This window comes from Lasioglossum baleicum, chromosome 3, assembly GCF_051020765.1.
Source record: "Lasioglossum baleicum chromosome 3, iyLasBale1, whole genome shotgun sequence".
NCBI lineage: Eukaryota > Metazoa > Arthropoda > Insecta > Hymenoptera > Halictidae > Lasioglossum > Lasioglossum baleicum.
In genome coordinates, this window is record NC_134931.1 from 4,104,367 (window position 1) to 4,119,556 (window position 15,190).

Genomic DNA, 15,190 nt, shown 5'->3' on the forward strand with positions numbered 1-15,190 from the left:
TGCGAGCTGTTTTCTATTTTTCCCAGCACCGTGCGCGCGCGATAGCAATGGAACCGAGTGCGCTTGTTCCCGAACATTTTCGTTTACCGGATTTCACAGGAAGCTGGCCCCAAACAATGCTAATTGATGGTTTGTTGCACGCTCGTCAAACAAATTTACGAGCGTGGCATCTGCGATTGGCACTCGCCTGCTTGTTGACTCTCTCTCTCTCTCTCTCACCTCCACCATGGGATCAACAATTCTGTGAAAGCTATACCGAAAAGACAAAATCCATTTTTTCATATATTTTCTAAAGACTATTTTTCAAAGAACATCAGTCAGAAATTATGAGATTATTTCAGTGACTCATTTCTTCATTTCTCACTCCAACCAAGAACATTCTACATGCTTGAAAAAAATATTGCACGTTCTCCATAGATGGATAGATCAGATCACAAAGTTTGAATTCGCTACATTTACTAGGTTCTTCCAAAAAAAAATTCCAAACCAGACACAGACCAATGAAATGACTTCTTCTCACTGCCATAACTCCGAACAAGATCAATCTACATTATTCTACATACTGAAAAGAAGTCCTGCACGTTCTTCAAAGATTCACAGATCAGGTGAAAAAGTTTGAGTGAAATGTGTTTATTAATTTTTTCGGAAAAAATTCTGCACATCCTCCGGCCGTCAAAGGTAGAAATCCTATTTCAGTATTTTCCGATTATCGTCAGTTACAGTATCGGTTGCAACCAACAGTAACTGGGTTAACCTAATCCCCAAGGCAGTATAGGTTACAGTACCCGTTCCCGAAATACTCGGGTTACGATTCCAGTTGGATAGTCGGTTAAAATCTCCGCTATCGACGATCGATCGTCGAAACTACGCATCGCTTCCGTTCTACCCTTATCCTGGGCGTTCCAGGGTCAGTTTCATTCTCAGTAGATCCGTTCTGTAAATGGAAACTCTCCTCCTCTTTTTCGTCCTGCTGCTCTCTTAAAGTCTACGAAGCGAAACCGCCAGACCGCGGTGCAAGGAAAGGAAGCGAATTGTAGCCTTCGAAACTCCGCGAACTTTGCCAAAATCCTCTTCGCCGGTAAATATCGCTCACATCGGGAAATTTCACTTTTCATCTAAACATTGAGAAATCCTCCCGGATCTCGACTTCGAAACTTACAGCCGAACTTTGAACTTTTACGCGCCGTACACTCCCATCCATAAGTGACCGGACATTTATTCTTTGAACGACTTTATTTGTTATTAAAGGAGCTACAGACGGTCACAAAAATATTGGGACACTCTTAAAAAGAAGATAATTGTTTTAATATTAGACCATGCGATTTGAACATTTTTGGAAAGCAAGAGCAATTTGTTTACTACAGAATGTGAAAAGAAATTTTTTCAAACATTGCAATAGATCGGAATTGTAGAAAAAATACTAAAAGTTGCATTTTCAACATTTTTATGTGGGGCTATATTGAAAATTTAAAAAGTACATTTTGTAGATCTGTGTCGATTATATGCACTGTGAAATTTTCATCGAATCGGTTGATGAAGGAAAAAATGATAGGCATTGAAAGATATAAGATCGTTAGATTTATTGCACTTACAGGCCAAAAATCGTTGCAACGTCGACCGATTTTGACGAAATTTTCAGAATATGTTTAACACATAAAAAATTGTGCAATGCAACTTTTAGTATTTTTTTCTACAATTCCGATCTGTTGCAATTTTGTCCCAATATTTTTGTGAGCGACTGTATATTATGGAATAAAAACAAATCTGTCCTAAATATCCTATATTTTGTAAATTTTTATTATTGTTCTTATATGTTCTAGTTTTTAAAATTTAAGTGGTGCAATTGTTTTCCAATTTGGCTTCTAGAGCTGCTCATAATCATCCTACAATTTCTCAATCTCTTTTTCACCACGCTTATATTAGCTTGCCGAGTTATCTCGTTCTTGTATGCATCACATCTTGTAATCCAATTTTAAACCACTTCCCGATGAGCTAGAGACTTGAAACTTTAAACATAGCTCAGAACTGTGCAGTGCAATAATAAAAAACAAATTTAAAAAAAAACTGTGCGTCTAGGAGAAAAGGAAAATGTTTATATTAACATCATCGCATAACGTCATTGCGTTCAGCGATCCCTACTCCGTGCGCCAGCGCTCCCTACTCCACTACGTGTTCATACTCCGATTCGTCCCCACTCCACTTCGCACCGAAGGAGCTCCGTAAGTGTGGTGTTCCGATCATTCAGTTCCACTTCGGACAATTTCGGACTCCATCAAGAGACGTCGCGTCGTCTCGCGGAGACATCCTCTCATTCTATCTCCCGCGTATTTCCACACATATCTTACCATTTCATACCAGTATTACTATATCTTGCGTTCCATTTAAAAAATACTGAAAAGTAGAAAATAAAAAATATATATAGAAAAAACTTTAAAAGCCACGCTTATATTAAAATGCACTAAAAAGGAGAAAATAATTTTTTTAGGCATTAGTGACTATAAATAGAAGCGTAAGCACCCATGAAGATTACGTCAATACAATTTAGCGCTGCACGCTTTTATTTATAGTGACAAATGTCTAAAAAAATTATTTTCTCCTGTTTAGTTCATTTTAATATAAGCGTGGTTTTTAAAAAGTTTTTTCTATATATTTTTCCAACATTTATTCTGTCGTATTTTAAATAAGCAGGTAATTTTGCTCGTAGATCAAACACACGCGTTGCTAGTGAGTAATCTATACTCTACTCTATACTCTGAATAAAAAAAAGTGTTAGGGTACAATGCTGGAGAAAACTGAATATTTTCCAAAATATTTACGTTTTTCAGTCCACAGTAAATCGTTAAATGTTTGTATACCGAAAATGAATGGCCACTCCGTTATACGCGGGTTTCGGTTGAAACAACGCGAGACCAGGAGGGTTAATTATGCTAAAATAGTGGCCCTCATCTCGGGGGATCGGTGTCCGCGGAGCAGCGGGACGTTTGAAAGCGCCGCGGAATAATTGAATATTAAGAATTCTGCTTGACAAACTGGTAAGTGGCTGAACGATATAGAGGGACGTTCGTCGTGGTTGTGGGTGGATGTGGGGGGACGAAGGGGGAGGTACGGGGTGGAATTGTCAGAGCACGTGAAACGGATTGCGACTGACTTTAATTAAAGACAAACAACCCTCTAACTCGACGACGCTCTTTTGCGGCCCACTCGGGGAAACAATGATTCTCCCTCTGGCACGTCGGCTTGTGCCTCCCTTCTTTGTCTTTCGCACAGTGCGGCTAGCTTTGTCTACCGGTCCACGTTCGTCCCTCGCTCGCCAGATTTCTCACGGCACTTCCTCTTTACTTTTTCCGCAAACGATCCGACGTAACTGCAGCCTGCGCAACCCCTTTCGAGCGCGGTAACCGACGGATAGTGGGAAAAACGGCCGATTTAGGAGTGCAAAATTCTAAACGCTACTAATAATTAATCCATAATTCTGTGTTACATGTAAAGGGCGAGTCTCGTAACGTGACGATGTCAAATAACTCGTAAGTTATTTGTTGTACGATGAAAATGTTTCGAATAGAAGCTGCATGGTTTCCTGAGAGACATACAGTGCTCTAATCTGTTTCTTATTACTTTTTTTATCGAGATGTGAGAGTTACCTCCAGTTTTTTCAACTGAATGTCTATGTAATATTTTTGCTCAAAAGAGAAATTATGAAATTCTGCGCAGAAAAGTATTTAGAATTTTTTATATGGTGCATCGTACCCTTAAAGAAAATGGAAATCCATTTTTTCGATGTTTCTTTACTTTTTTGTAGGTGTATTATCCAATATTGCACATGTTTATCAGATCCTGAAGTATGAAAGACGAATGAAACACAAATTTCAAACACATTTGTCAAGTTTTATACTTCACGACCTGATATACTGAGAAAAATAATGTGCAAGCTTAAAAATGCAATATAAAATACATGATTTGTCTTATATTTTAATATATGAGCATACCATGCTGAATAATTGTTTTCTTGTACTTTCTTAACCATATAATTGTTGTAGCGACATTTTAAATATATGGGGGCATTTTTCAGCATATCATCCGGCCGTACCCATTAATCATTTTATCGAATCGATTATAATTTAGTTGAACTCTGTGCAAAAATGAAGCTCCTGAATTTCTGAAACGTGATAGGAGATCTGCAGCGGAGAGTAGCGGGTAGGGTGGGCGTAGATAATTTTCAGACGAAGTGCTCGGGGCTCTGACTGGCAAGATAATTTGCGAAAAGTAACGCCAGCTTGCTAAAATGACCCACCCTCGCTCGCCGACTACGTTCGACGCCGAGGGTAGACGCTTGGCTTTCTAAATGGGCCACTCTGGGAGTACACTTGACGTTGGAATAGACCGAGCAACGTCCCGTAAAAGTTTGAGGAAGATTATGAAAATATCATGCCGCGATTATGTCGGATTAAAGGAATTTTCGGGGGTGGGTAACGACGGAGGAGAATATCGAGTACACACGACCGCCTGGACGCCCGAGGGCGACGGATTTTCTGAACCTAACTGCCGACTTAATGTTCCCCGGGAGTTCGAGGAAACCGCCATGGAAAAATCCAATTGCCTCTGCGAGAACCGTTTTCTTCTTATTAGGGCATGTTAATAACTCGACTGCGGATTTTATGACAAAAATTGACCGGGTATTCCAGTTTCCGTTTCGACACAAAAGTTTGGATATTTTTATTTTTGGACTTGAATTTTGGACATTTTCATATTTATTAGTAAACTGCGGATTTTATGCATTTCTGACAAAAATGAGTAGATGTAATTCAAAAAAATAAAAAGAATTTAACAATGTCGATATACTATTTTGGACCACGTCCAGATTATTAGTGAACAAAATAAATTTTTACTTAACTCTCCTATAGATTGCAAATGTGTTTAAATTTTGTTTTGCATAAAAATCCGCAGTCCATTTATTGGTAGACAACAATGTTTTAACAACGGAGTCGCATACGATTGAGGAGCGTGTTAAAGTTATTAAAATTTATTTTGCAAATCAGTGTTTAATAAAAAATACCCATCGTAAATTACGTGATTTTTCGGAATACATAATCGCCCATCAGAGCAAACGATTCGAAATTTCGTTAAAAAATTTGATGAAACTGGATCTGTTCATGATAAATCAATGTCTAGCAGACCAAACACAGCTCGTTCGAATGAAAACATTGCTGCTGTTCGTGAAAATGTTGCTAATGACCCATCAATATCAATTCCACGTCGTTCTCAAGAATTGGGTATTCCTTCGAATTGATGTCTGTAAACGTGGTCGGGGTGGTCATTTGACAGATATCGTCTTTCACACATAATTGCCACAGATGTACCTGATAATTAAATAAAAAAACCAATAAAATTAAAAATAGTATGTATTTTATTTTAAAACAACTTCCTATAGTTTATTTTGGATAATCCTTTACAATTTTCAATCATTTGGTTTCATTTGGTAGAAATTATATAAAAGCACGATTCACTTTTATTTGTATATACAATTTCTTGTAATTCGGAAATTAATACGCGAACAGAAATTGATATGTTTATCTTCTTTGAAGCATAATCGAACTGGTAACGAAATCAATAATTCCTTTCGGTAGCTGTTTCCGTAAATAAATCCACGATAAATACGTATCTGGATAAACGCAGTCGAGAGACGAGAATTTGTTGTGAAGAGAGAAAGAGAGAATTCCGACGCACCGTTTAAAAGAAAAGCTATGCATCGAAATAAATATTGTGTAAAATAATTCCGGTAATGATACGAAGATCGCAATATTCACGGGGAAGGAACGGCATCAAACAAAGTGGAGGTTAATGAATAACGAATGAGAAAGGAAAACGATGAGAAATGAAGGAGTAAAAGATTAACCGGCGCCATTCCCCTCGTTCCATCTATCTTCTTTATTGCAAATTCGACCAGTCAACGAGACCCGGTCCGTGGGTCCGCGACAAATGAGCACCGTGGAATTCCATTCGGCGGCGGCGCCATCGCAGAACCACCGAGCTGTGAATAGTATCGCGATAAATGATTCGTTATAAAATAAACTCCCTGGAACTCCAATCTACCGTGTTTAATCCTTCTGCCCCGCTGGGATAATTGCTGTATTAATATTCTACGAATTTGATTAGGTCGAACTTGCGCAATTCAGGAACGAACCTACGAGTATGATTAGATCGAACCGATTGCTACTACAAGAGGAAATTCGACGGAAAAATTTTGCAGCCTGGAATGTAAGAAGTGGAAAATTATCTAAAATCACAATATTTAGAACGCAAAGAAGACCCGTTATTATTTTGGCGTGAAACTACAATGAAGTACCCCATTTTATCAAAAATTGCACGTGATTATTTTCGTATAATGGCCACTTCTTTACCTTCAAAAAGAGTGTTTTCAAAAGCAGGAAATATCATGGATAAAAAAAGAAATGGGATAAAACCAAGTATTATAGTTTAGCGCTTCACGCTTTTATTTATAGTAACTAATGTCTAAAAAAAATTATTTTCTCCTGTTTAGTGCTTTTTAATATAAGCGTGATTGTTAAAAAGTTTTTTTTTAAATATATTTTTCGACTTATTTTTACATGTAGTATCACCCTCTGCTCGGTTGTACCACCCGTCCGGCCACACCATGTATATACTTAAGGTTAACTGAGTTTTCGTATTCGTCTTGAAAAACACTATACCACAAGTATAGTTCCATTTAAAGTAACGGATTTGACCGTCATATCTCCTCAACGTCTCCATGTATAAAAAAATTAGTAACATCAGATTACGAATCCCTCGATACCAAGTTCTTCTGTCTCCGAAAGCAAGCGAGTTATTCAGGTGACCTGTTTATAACGCCCCACCCTGTATATACGGTGGATCGAAATGTATTTGAGCGTCAGGGCTCGGAAAAAAGGGACGTTAGTGGCCCTCACGTGGGGCGATCGCATTCAACAGTGGGATTTAATTCTGGTATCGTGGATACCTTTAATCCTTCGCAAATCCGATAGTAATTACAATGTCGAGCGGGGGAGCGAGAGATAGAGAAAGAGAGAGAGAGAGCCGTGGACCCGGCAGCGCTTGCTCGCCGCGTGGTTGCTCGTCGACGAAAACAAAGTCGACAACGATAACAAGATAGACCATCAAACTCTGCCGTCGTTCGAGCGATTGTCGCGATAACGAGATTTTCCAGAATCGGCCCCGGGAATGAAATTAACGTCTATCGATTACACTCGGCTAGAGGCCTCGGTTAACTCATGAAAATGTAACGGTAACGGTTATACCAGCAGAACTTCGCCCGGTTTTCTGGAAAACTTCTTCTAACCCCCCTCCCTCCTGCGCCGCTTGCTCCTCTTGTGCCACCGTCATCGCCCCATCGCAGGCCCGTAACTAAATTCCATCGAATCGGCGAAAACTTTTCTCCGGTCTGAGTAAATCGAGAAATTCCGGAAAAGTTTCGAGATTAGTGTCCGTGATCTCATAAATGGCTGCGAGCGAGAACCGGCAAAGTGTATTGAATCTCAGTCGGATCCATCCCCGGAGAACGAAACCATTCCGATTCAACTGTTACGACGTCTGTCCTGATTTCTTGATTAGAGCGGGAATCATGTTTCCCGTTATTAAAACTTTGCCCGACCAAGGCAACCGCAACTTCTGATTGCGCTAGGAACTAGAGAGTAGGTTCGAAAAGTTCCAACACACTAGCACGATCGCAAAATCGAATTGATTCACTTTGTATCGTTCAGTTTTCTGCATCTAGCCTCATGAACTACCATCAATGAATTACAGAGGACAATTGACATGATCAAAACCGTGGTCAATTGGGTGGCTCTTGTTTTTGACTTTTGAATTTTTTTTCATTAAATTGATCATTTCAATGTTTAATCATCTCGGATCAGATTTTCCCGTTATTCGATCGAGCTCGAACTTTGCACAGACTTTTTTGACAAGATCAAATATGAGCTAGTCCAGTGGTCAAGTTAGATCGACCAGCCTGTATAAATGCGTCTCTTTCAATACACCAACGAGAGATGAAAATCCTCGTTAATGGCGCGTTCAGAATACGATTCGAGGTTGCAATTAACATCGCACGCGGCTTGTTGGCTCGCCAGCGGAAACTCCGCAAGGAAACTTGTATTTTTTCCTTTCATCAGCGACAGCGGGCGACTCGTAAGAAAACATAACTTGTTTCTCATCCGGCGAACTCGGGGGTCCGAGTAATTCCCTTTCAGACCGAGAGCGCACTGTTTGTCTTTATTAACGAACTTGTCGGAGATTTTCATACAGCCGCGCGCGCGGCCTCAAAGTAATAGGATTCCTGTACGTTTTATCTTCCTTTTAGCACGCGCGGGCGCGCTAGGACCGAACGATCGACTCTCCATTTACGAATGGATAAACAAAAGGAAACTCCCGGCAAAGGAAACAGAGTTTGCAGACACGAGATTAGCCGAGGAGGGTGCGCGCCGAGAGACGCGGCGCCGAAATCCCTGTCGAGTTTTTCACCCTCAGCCTTCAAGACGTTTAGAATTTCCGTCCCAGACAAACCGTATCTCGTGTCATGCGAGAGACCACCCTTCCACATATTCGCCAAGACACGCTTCCTGTTAGGGACCTGCTGTCCTTAATGTGTTTATCTTGCCCTGTGACCCTGATCGAACCATTTTCCGGTGAGTACCATGTTTTCCATGTGCATACACGCGACCCTGCCTCTCATTTTACTGATTGGCTCGGACACGATCAATCTTTCAATCATAAGCGATCTCTCTTCCTGCGTCGATGCTGATATGAGACCCCTTAGTGGTCAAGTGGCATAAATCCAAATTTACGAGAAATGGAGTTTTTACAGAAATAGTAAGTATGAAAAATACTTGTTCTATATTTAACACATTAACTTGTGTATACTTCGTTTTATGTTAATAAAATATAAGAATCAATTTTTATCGCAATCTACTAAAACATTGATTACTGTTCGCACTGTCGTCTCAAGTGAAAACTTCTTTCTAAATTGCTGGGTAGTGAATCAGTCTAACCTGTGACGCTCCGAGGTGAAACGCTACTCCGGCAAACTCGGGTTTTCCATTGGGTGTAAAAATGAATTTTGACTGGGACTGGAAAAAGAGATTAACTTTGTCTAGGTTGCATCCCCACAGGGTGTAAAATCCGAAAAATCGTTGGAGCATAATGCTCCCAGTGCGACTCGCCTCGCGGAGAATGTAACTCGTAAGTGGCAAAGACGTTCGCTTCGAGCGCGTCACGGAGAGCATCATCAATCGGACTTGCTAATGCGAATTAAACGGCTCCTTCGCATTATCTGAATGTAACTTTGAGAAACGCATCCCCGACTCGTCTCCGGCAAGTTCGAGCAGCCCGTACATTTAAGATTCAGCCGCTCCTTCGACATTAGTAGTCCGCGGTGAGTGCCAGCAATGGCGGTGGCTGCCCGTTCATACGGCAGACATGATTTTCTACTTAGCACCAGCCAGAAGAGGCAGCCCATCGACACCTCGCCGGAGAGGAATCCATAACCTATCTTCGTGCTTCCGACGCTATTTCCCATATGCCGTCTCGAGTCCCGCGGGATCAGAACCAGGCCATACTCCTCGTACCTCGCCTGATTTTTCTATCCGCGATCGCGCCGCCAAATTGATAAATCGCTTCGTGGCACGCCTCGTCGTCGATCGGTATTTCTATGGGGGAATTTCGCGAGGAACCTTTGATGGATTCGCCCGCAATCTCGGGCCGAGAGACCCGGAGTATATGGAATCTAGACCGGTGGCAGAGTTTGTTGTTTAGGACGGCATGTCGGGTTCACGTCCGAGGGAAAAGTGATTTGTCGGATTTTTTTCTGAAAATGTTTCTGGATTTTTTTATTAAACGAGCAGCTTGTTTGGAAGTGTACTATATATGTTAGACGAGTTGTGTAGTAATTTTTTGTCCGAATTATAATTATGTACTAGACTGCGGATCTTTATGCAAAATAAAAATTGTCTGCATCGATTTCACACACACAAGAAATAGAAACCAAACTGATAGTTATTTATTCCGATAATAATTTTAGTAGAGGAGAAATTATACATTGGCACTTCCAATTTTTTCAATTTTCCAACAATTCTGAATTTCATTTACTCTATTTTTCTATAAATGCATAAAGAACCGCAATCTTATAATTACATTACTATGCGCACTGAAATGATTTCCGTTTGAACGCAAATTAATTTGTTGCATCGTGAAACATTTAAATGTTGTGCATACAATATACCAAAATTAGAGTATTACTTGACATGTAAATACGGAATTGCACTTACTAAATTAGCTAAATATGTATAAATGAATGATTTTTAATTCATTTAAAATGTTTCAAATATTCTAAGCTATTATTGAACTAACATTAAAAGATAAATTTGGAGAATGGTAGTATTATGATATTTTCTTTTTTTTGGAAAATATCACTACGATCGTACGAATAATAGCACAGATTTTCCGTTTTTAATCTAGATAAATGGATAGTCGAGGAGTGTCTGCAAAATTTCGGTAAAATGGATCCCCTGTACTAGAATACATGCATGTAAATGTAAGTGGATATACGAAACATTTGTCGTTCACCTCGACCGCAAAAAAATATCGTTGATCACAGAATTTGTAGTATTTTAACACGCGATGACGCGCTGACAGCCATTCCCCTATTTCATCCCTCTCGTGGGACGACTGCTTCAGGAAGACTTTAATGTATTTCGCCCCCGGTAAATTCAATTTTGCATGCATATTTGTCCCAGAAGATTGTCGTCAGAAGGGTGAATACATTTTAGTTGAACTAAAATTGCAATTTTCAGTGATGGACTGGATCTGGCCGATTCATATTATGTACGTAATACTTTAATACATTTCCTCCCTTACTCTGCCTATTGTCTCGATTGGTTTCGTCTCGGTAAACACTGTTTAATAAAACGTCCTCATTGAAAGTCACCGAAACAACCAGTAACAATACATGCGCTACATTATTTGAAAATATTTTTCAGTGTAACTTTTCAAATCCAGCTACTAAAAAATTCATTATACATTAAGCATAAAATAAATTAAAAACACGATTCGTTTGAAAAGTAGTTTTCAATATAATTCTTCAAATGCAGCTATTAAACATGTAATCATAACATAAACAAAAATACGGTTGATTTGAAAAGTATTTTTCAATGTGGTTTCTAAAATCCGGCTACTAAAAAATACATTCAAAATTTACTGATAAAATAAACCAAAAACACGATTCGTCTGAAAAGTATTTTTCAATACAATTTTTCAAATGCAGCTATTAAAAATGTACTTATAAAATAAACAAAAAATACGGGAGATTTGAAAAGTATTTTTCAATGTGGTTTCTAAAATCCGGCTACTAAAAAATACATTCAAAATTTACTGATAAAATAAACCAAAAACACGATTCGTCTGAAAAGTATTTTTCAGTACACGTGGCGATATATGTATCTTGCGGTCGTAAAGAGCTACGAAAGCAACAGAATTCCTCGAACCGGACCATTGTAAACCACCCCCGCTCACGTGCGTCGCGTTCGTGCAGGTGTTGGCGGATAGGTGCGACTGATAAAGTGACGTGTAAATATGTCAACGATTTCGCATCAGGCGTATCTCTTCTGGCTCGGCTGGCCTCGCCGTGTAAAATTCGCTCGGGGCTAATGAAATTATGAATCGTGACCGGCCCGTGCGCGAAGCCTGGGGGCCTGGCCGCGATAAACTTTTATGGGATGTAATTTGTTAAAACGCGCGATACCAGCCCGGGTGTAACACCTGCTCTATGGTCTACCTGGTGTTTTGTCTGCTGGGAACTTCTGCTGCTCTTACGCTGCCGGCTTTCCTATTCTGCTCGAAGAAGAATCACACTTCTACATTCGAAATTACCTCCTATACATATAATAATTGGAAATTTTACAATATAATCCGAATTTTAACCCTCAGCAGTCGAGGGATGGCTCCAAGTCACCACTAAAAATTGCTGTAATCAATTATTACAAATTTTAGTATTGCATGAGGCATTATATCAATTTCGTATCCATAAAATGAACAATTTTACAATATAATTCGAATTTTAACCGTCAGCAGTCAAGGGGTGGCTCAGATTCATCACTAAAAATTGCTGTAATCAATTATTACAGATTTATTGATGTATTGCATGAGGCATTATGCCAATTTCATATCCATAAGACGAAAAAATTCATATACAATGGAATTATTCTAGGTCGGAGTTTAATTTTCAAGTTAAAATAGCTCCGACTGCATCTACGTGGCTGATATTTTCACAAATGTTCCACAAATGCATCAAATCCGTCACTATTTATCCGAACGAATATCGTGTAATGCTCCATGGAAAATTTGAATTCGGAGTCCAGCATTTTCGCTGACCGAGGATGAATTTTAAGAGGCGGTTTTGAGCTAAGACCGGCCATAAATCTTTACTGTCGAAAACGGCGGACCACGTTCGTACGATATATCCGATTCACGTCGCGATCCTTAATACGACCGCTCACATTTAAACTGCTAGAAATTACCCCTCGTGCTAGAAGTTATCCGATAGGACGACTGTTCCTCGGGAAATATCACTGGGCGATTCATATTCTCAGGAAAGACACTCTATTCACGACCCGCTTTTACATTGGCCAGATTTCACAGTCGTTTCTCTCCTCTCTACTTTTAGCTCCTTTTACTTGACGTGCATACGTGTATTCCAGATTCAGAATACTCCCTGTCCTTGGAGATTACAGGAGATTAATCGGAATATAGGAAATGAATACAACGAGGATGTGAAACGAACAGACGGCTGCGCTTTTTTTCGTGCGATTTCACGTCCTTCCTGATTTTATACGTCCGAAGATACCCGCTATACATTGCTCCATGAAGTACGACCTATGAAGTTCGCTTACTTCGACCCTTTCGCTAGGAATCGAGTTAATTGATTATTCAAGTTCGGCAATGATGAACACGTAAGTAATTATATTTACTCTGTACTATTATAGCATCCAGGGACCATAACTGTTATAACCAAAAAGAAAAATAGTCATAGAATAACAAGTATTTCATCGACTAAAATCGTATTGGTTACAAACAAGGATTATAAGTAACCGAAAATTTTTTCTCTTGTTGGTAAATGTTATCGTTGAGAGAAATTCATTTCGATCGCTCATAACAGTTATTGATGAAATAAATTTATTTCGATCGCTCACAACAGTTATTCGATGAAATAAATTTATTTCGATTACTCATAACAGTTATCATTGAGAGAAATTCATTTCGATCGCTCATAACAGTTATTGATGAAGGAAATTTGTAATAGTTATTATTAAATAGTATAACTTTCAAATGGTAGACAATCAATTATTCCATACATTTTTTATTTGTAAAATTAATTGCTATCAAAATTTAATGTCACAAACAAACAGATTTTGTGTTGTTCTTATGGTCTGTTGATTCGTCTTGTTGTATGAAACCTTCTCAGTGAATTTCACAGGCTTGCTCGATCCGAAAAGAGTAGACAACTCAATAAATAATCAACCAAAATGAATTTTCTCATCAATAATTATTATTAACAAGTGAAAAGAAATTCAATCATCGATAATTAATGATCTCTCGTCGATAACAGTTATGAGCGATAAGAATAAATCATTGATAACCGTTATGAGTGATAGAAATGTACTTCTTTCATCGATAACTGTTATGAGCGATCGAAATAAATTTCTCTCGTTGATATAACTGTTTTGAGCAATCGAAACAGTTTTTTTCATCGATAACAGTTATCGAGAAGGATCCAATTTTTGGACACTAATAACTGTTATGTGTAACCAACAGTATAAAAAACGATATTTTTTAATAATTTTGTTCTTCGAATTTTTTTTCTTTATATTTTGTGTGCATTGTCTTAAATTTCAATAATAACCAACTTTTGATTAATGATTTTTATCGTAGACAATTTTAGAATAACATTTTTTATTTTTCGTCCCTGATAGCATCAATAAATATTTAAAATCACAGATTGAAACTTCTCCTTTCCCGTGGTATATTTGTACACGAAAAAATAATGTTGGTTTCACTCACACGTGATTTGAATTCGAGGGTTGCATTCTCTCTCAATACATTCCGTTCGCAGAATCTGAAATTATGTGTTTCCGAGAGAAAAGCTCTCGCGAGAAATTGGGAGGAAGCAAAAATCCGGCGATTCGGTGCCGTCAAAGAGCAGCCCGGAGACACAGAATCGTCTTGTCGGTCGCGAGATATCGAATTACGTAGTCACACGTGAATCCAGAGACGACGGATAACGCGGCGATCGCCCGAGGAAATTCAGATCGCGTCGCAGCTAACCTGTCTGCGCGATTTTCCGGAACGCGTGTCTCGCGATCCAGTTGGCCCCCGCTGTCGTTTCTAGATCGTGATCCAGGAGACGAGTTCTACAGGGTGTCTGGAAAGTCGCGGGAAATCTGCGTGATACCCGTCGTTATTCCGCGGATACGATCTTTGCAACAGTAATCATTGGATAACCGAGCTCCCCTCTCACCCTTCTTTAGGGGTTGCGAGGTTCTTATGAAGGGGGTTCGGGTTCTGGCGAAGTGACCGTGGGGGTGGTTTGCTCGGAGTCCTTGCGACGGTGGAGATCCTCCGAGCACGGATTAGGGATAAAATGGAGCACGGATTAAGCGGAAGTTCGTATTCCCGGTTGGCAATTAGCGGATGAAAACTGAAAACCGGGCCAACGAACGGAACGGAACGGAACAGAGCCGGGGATGGAGGGTGACTGTCTCTGTCGCGTAATTAAATGTCACAGCGTTTGATTATAATTAATCGTATCGCAGGAGTATCTCGCTGGATTATGGTAGCGCGTTTCTGAAGGACGCCTTCTAATTGAAGTCCGCCGGGTACGCCGTGTAATTAATTCCGAATCGATTCCCTTCGCGGCAGGAAGTGTGTTTGAACGTTTACACGGTGCCCGACGGTGACACGGGGAAGAAGTTCGTTTCTTTGGAATCCTGCTGGCTCATCGCCGCTGATGGATTTGCCCGGGAAATGAAGTTGTGTCATGCGATTGCGCCGCGACGCGACGTGAAGTGGATGTTAGGTACCTGCGATTACGAGGTACTAATCGGACAAAACTTTCGTTTTATATTTATTCTCCTGCAAATGTTGGAACTGT

At 39.6% G+C, this 15,190-nt stretch overlaps 1 protein-coding gene across 9 annotated transcripts in view; it reads left to right on the forward strand.

The window, feature by feature from the left end:
• Positions 1-15,190, forward strand: part of LOC143221777 (tyrosine-protein kinase Dnt) — a 170,858-nt gene that overhangs the window by 32,506 nt on the left and 123,162 nt on the right. Inside the window, exons 2-3 of one of the 9 annotated variants that reach the window (XM_076447281.1) lie at positions 8,351-8,859; positions 12,741-12,992. The exons of 4 other annotated variants lie outside the window; for them this stretch is intronic. The gene's annotated coding sequence lies outside the window, so the exon portion shown is untranslated. Of the gene's footprint in view, positions 1-13; positions 8,860-12,740; positions 12,993-13,055; positions 15,133-15,190 lie in introns of those variants that run through there. 4 more of the 9 variants (XM_076447280.1, XM_076447282.1, XM_076447283.1 and 1 more) reach the window with 4 other exon arrangements.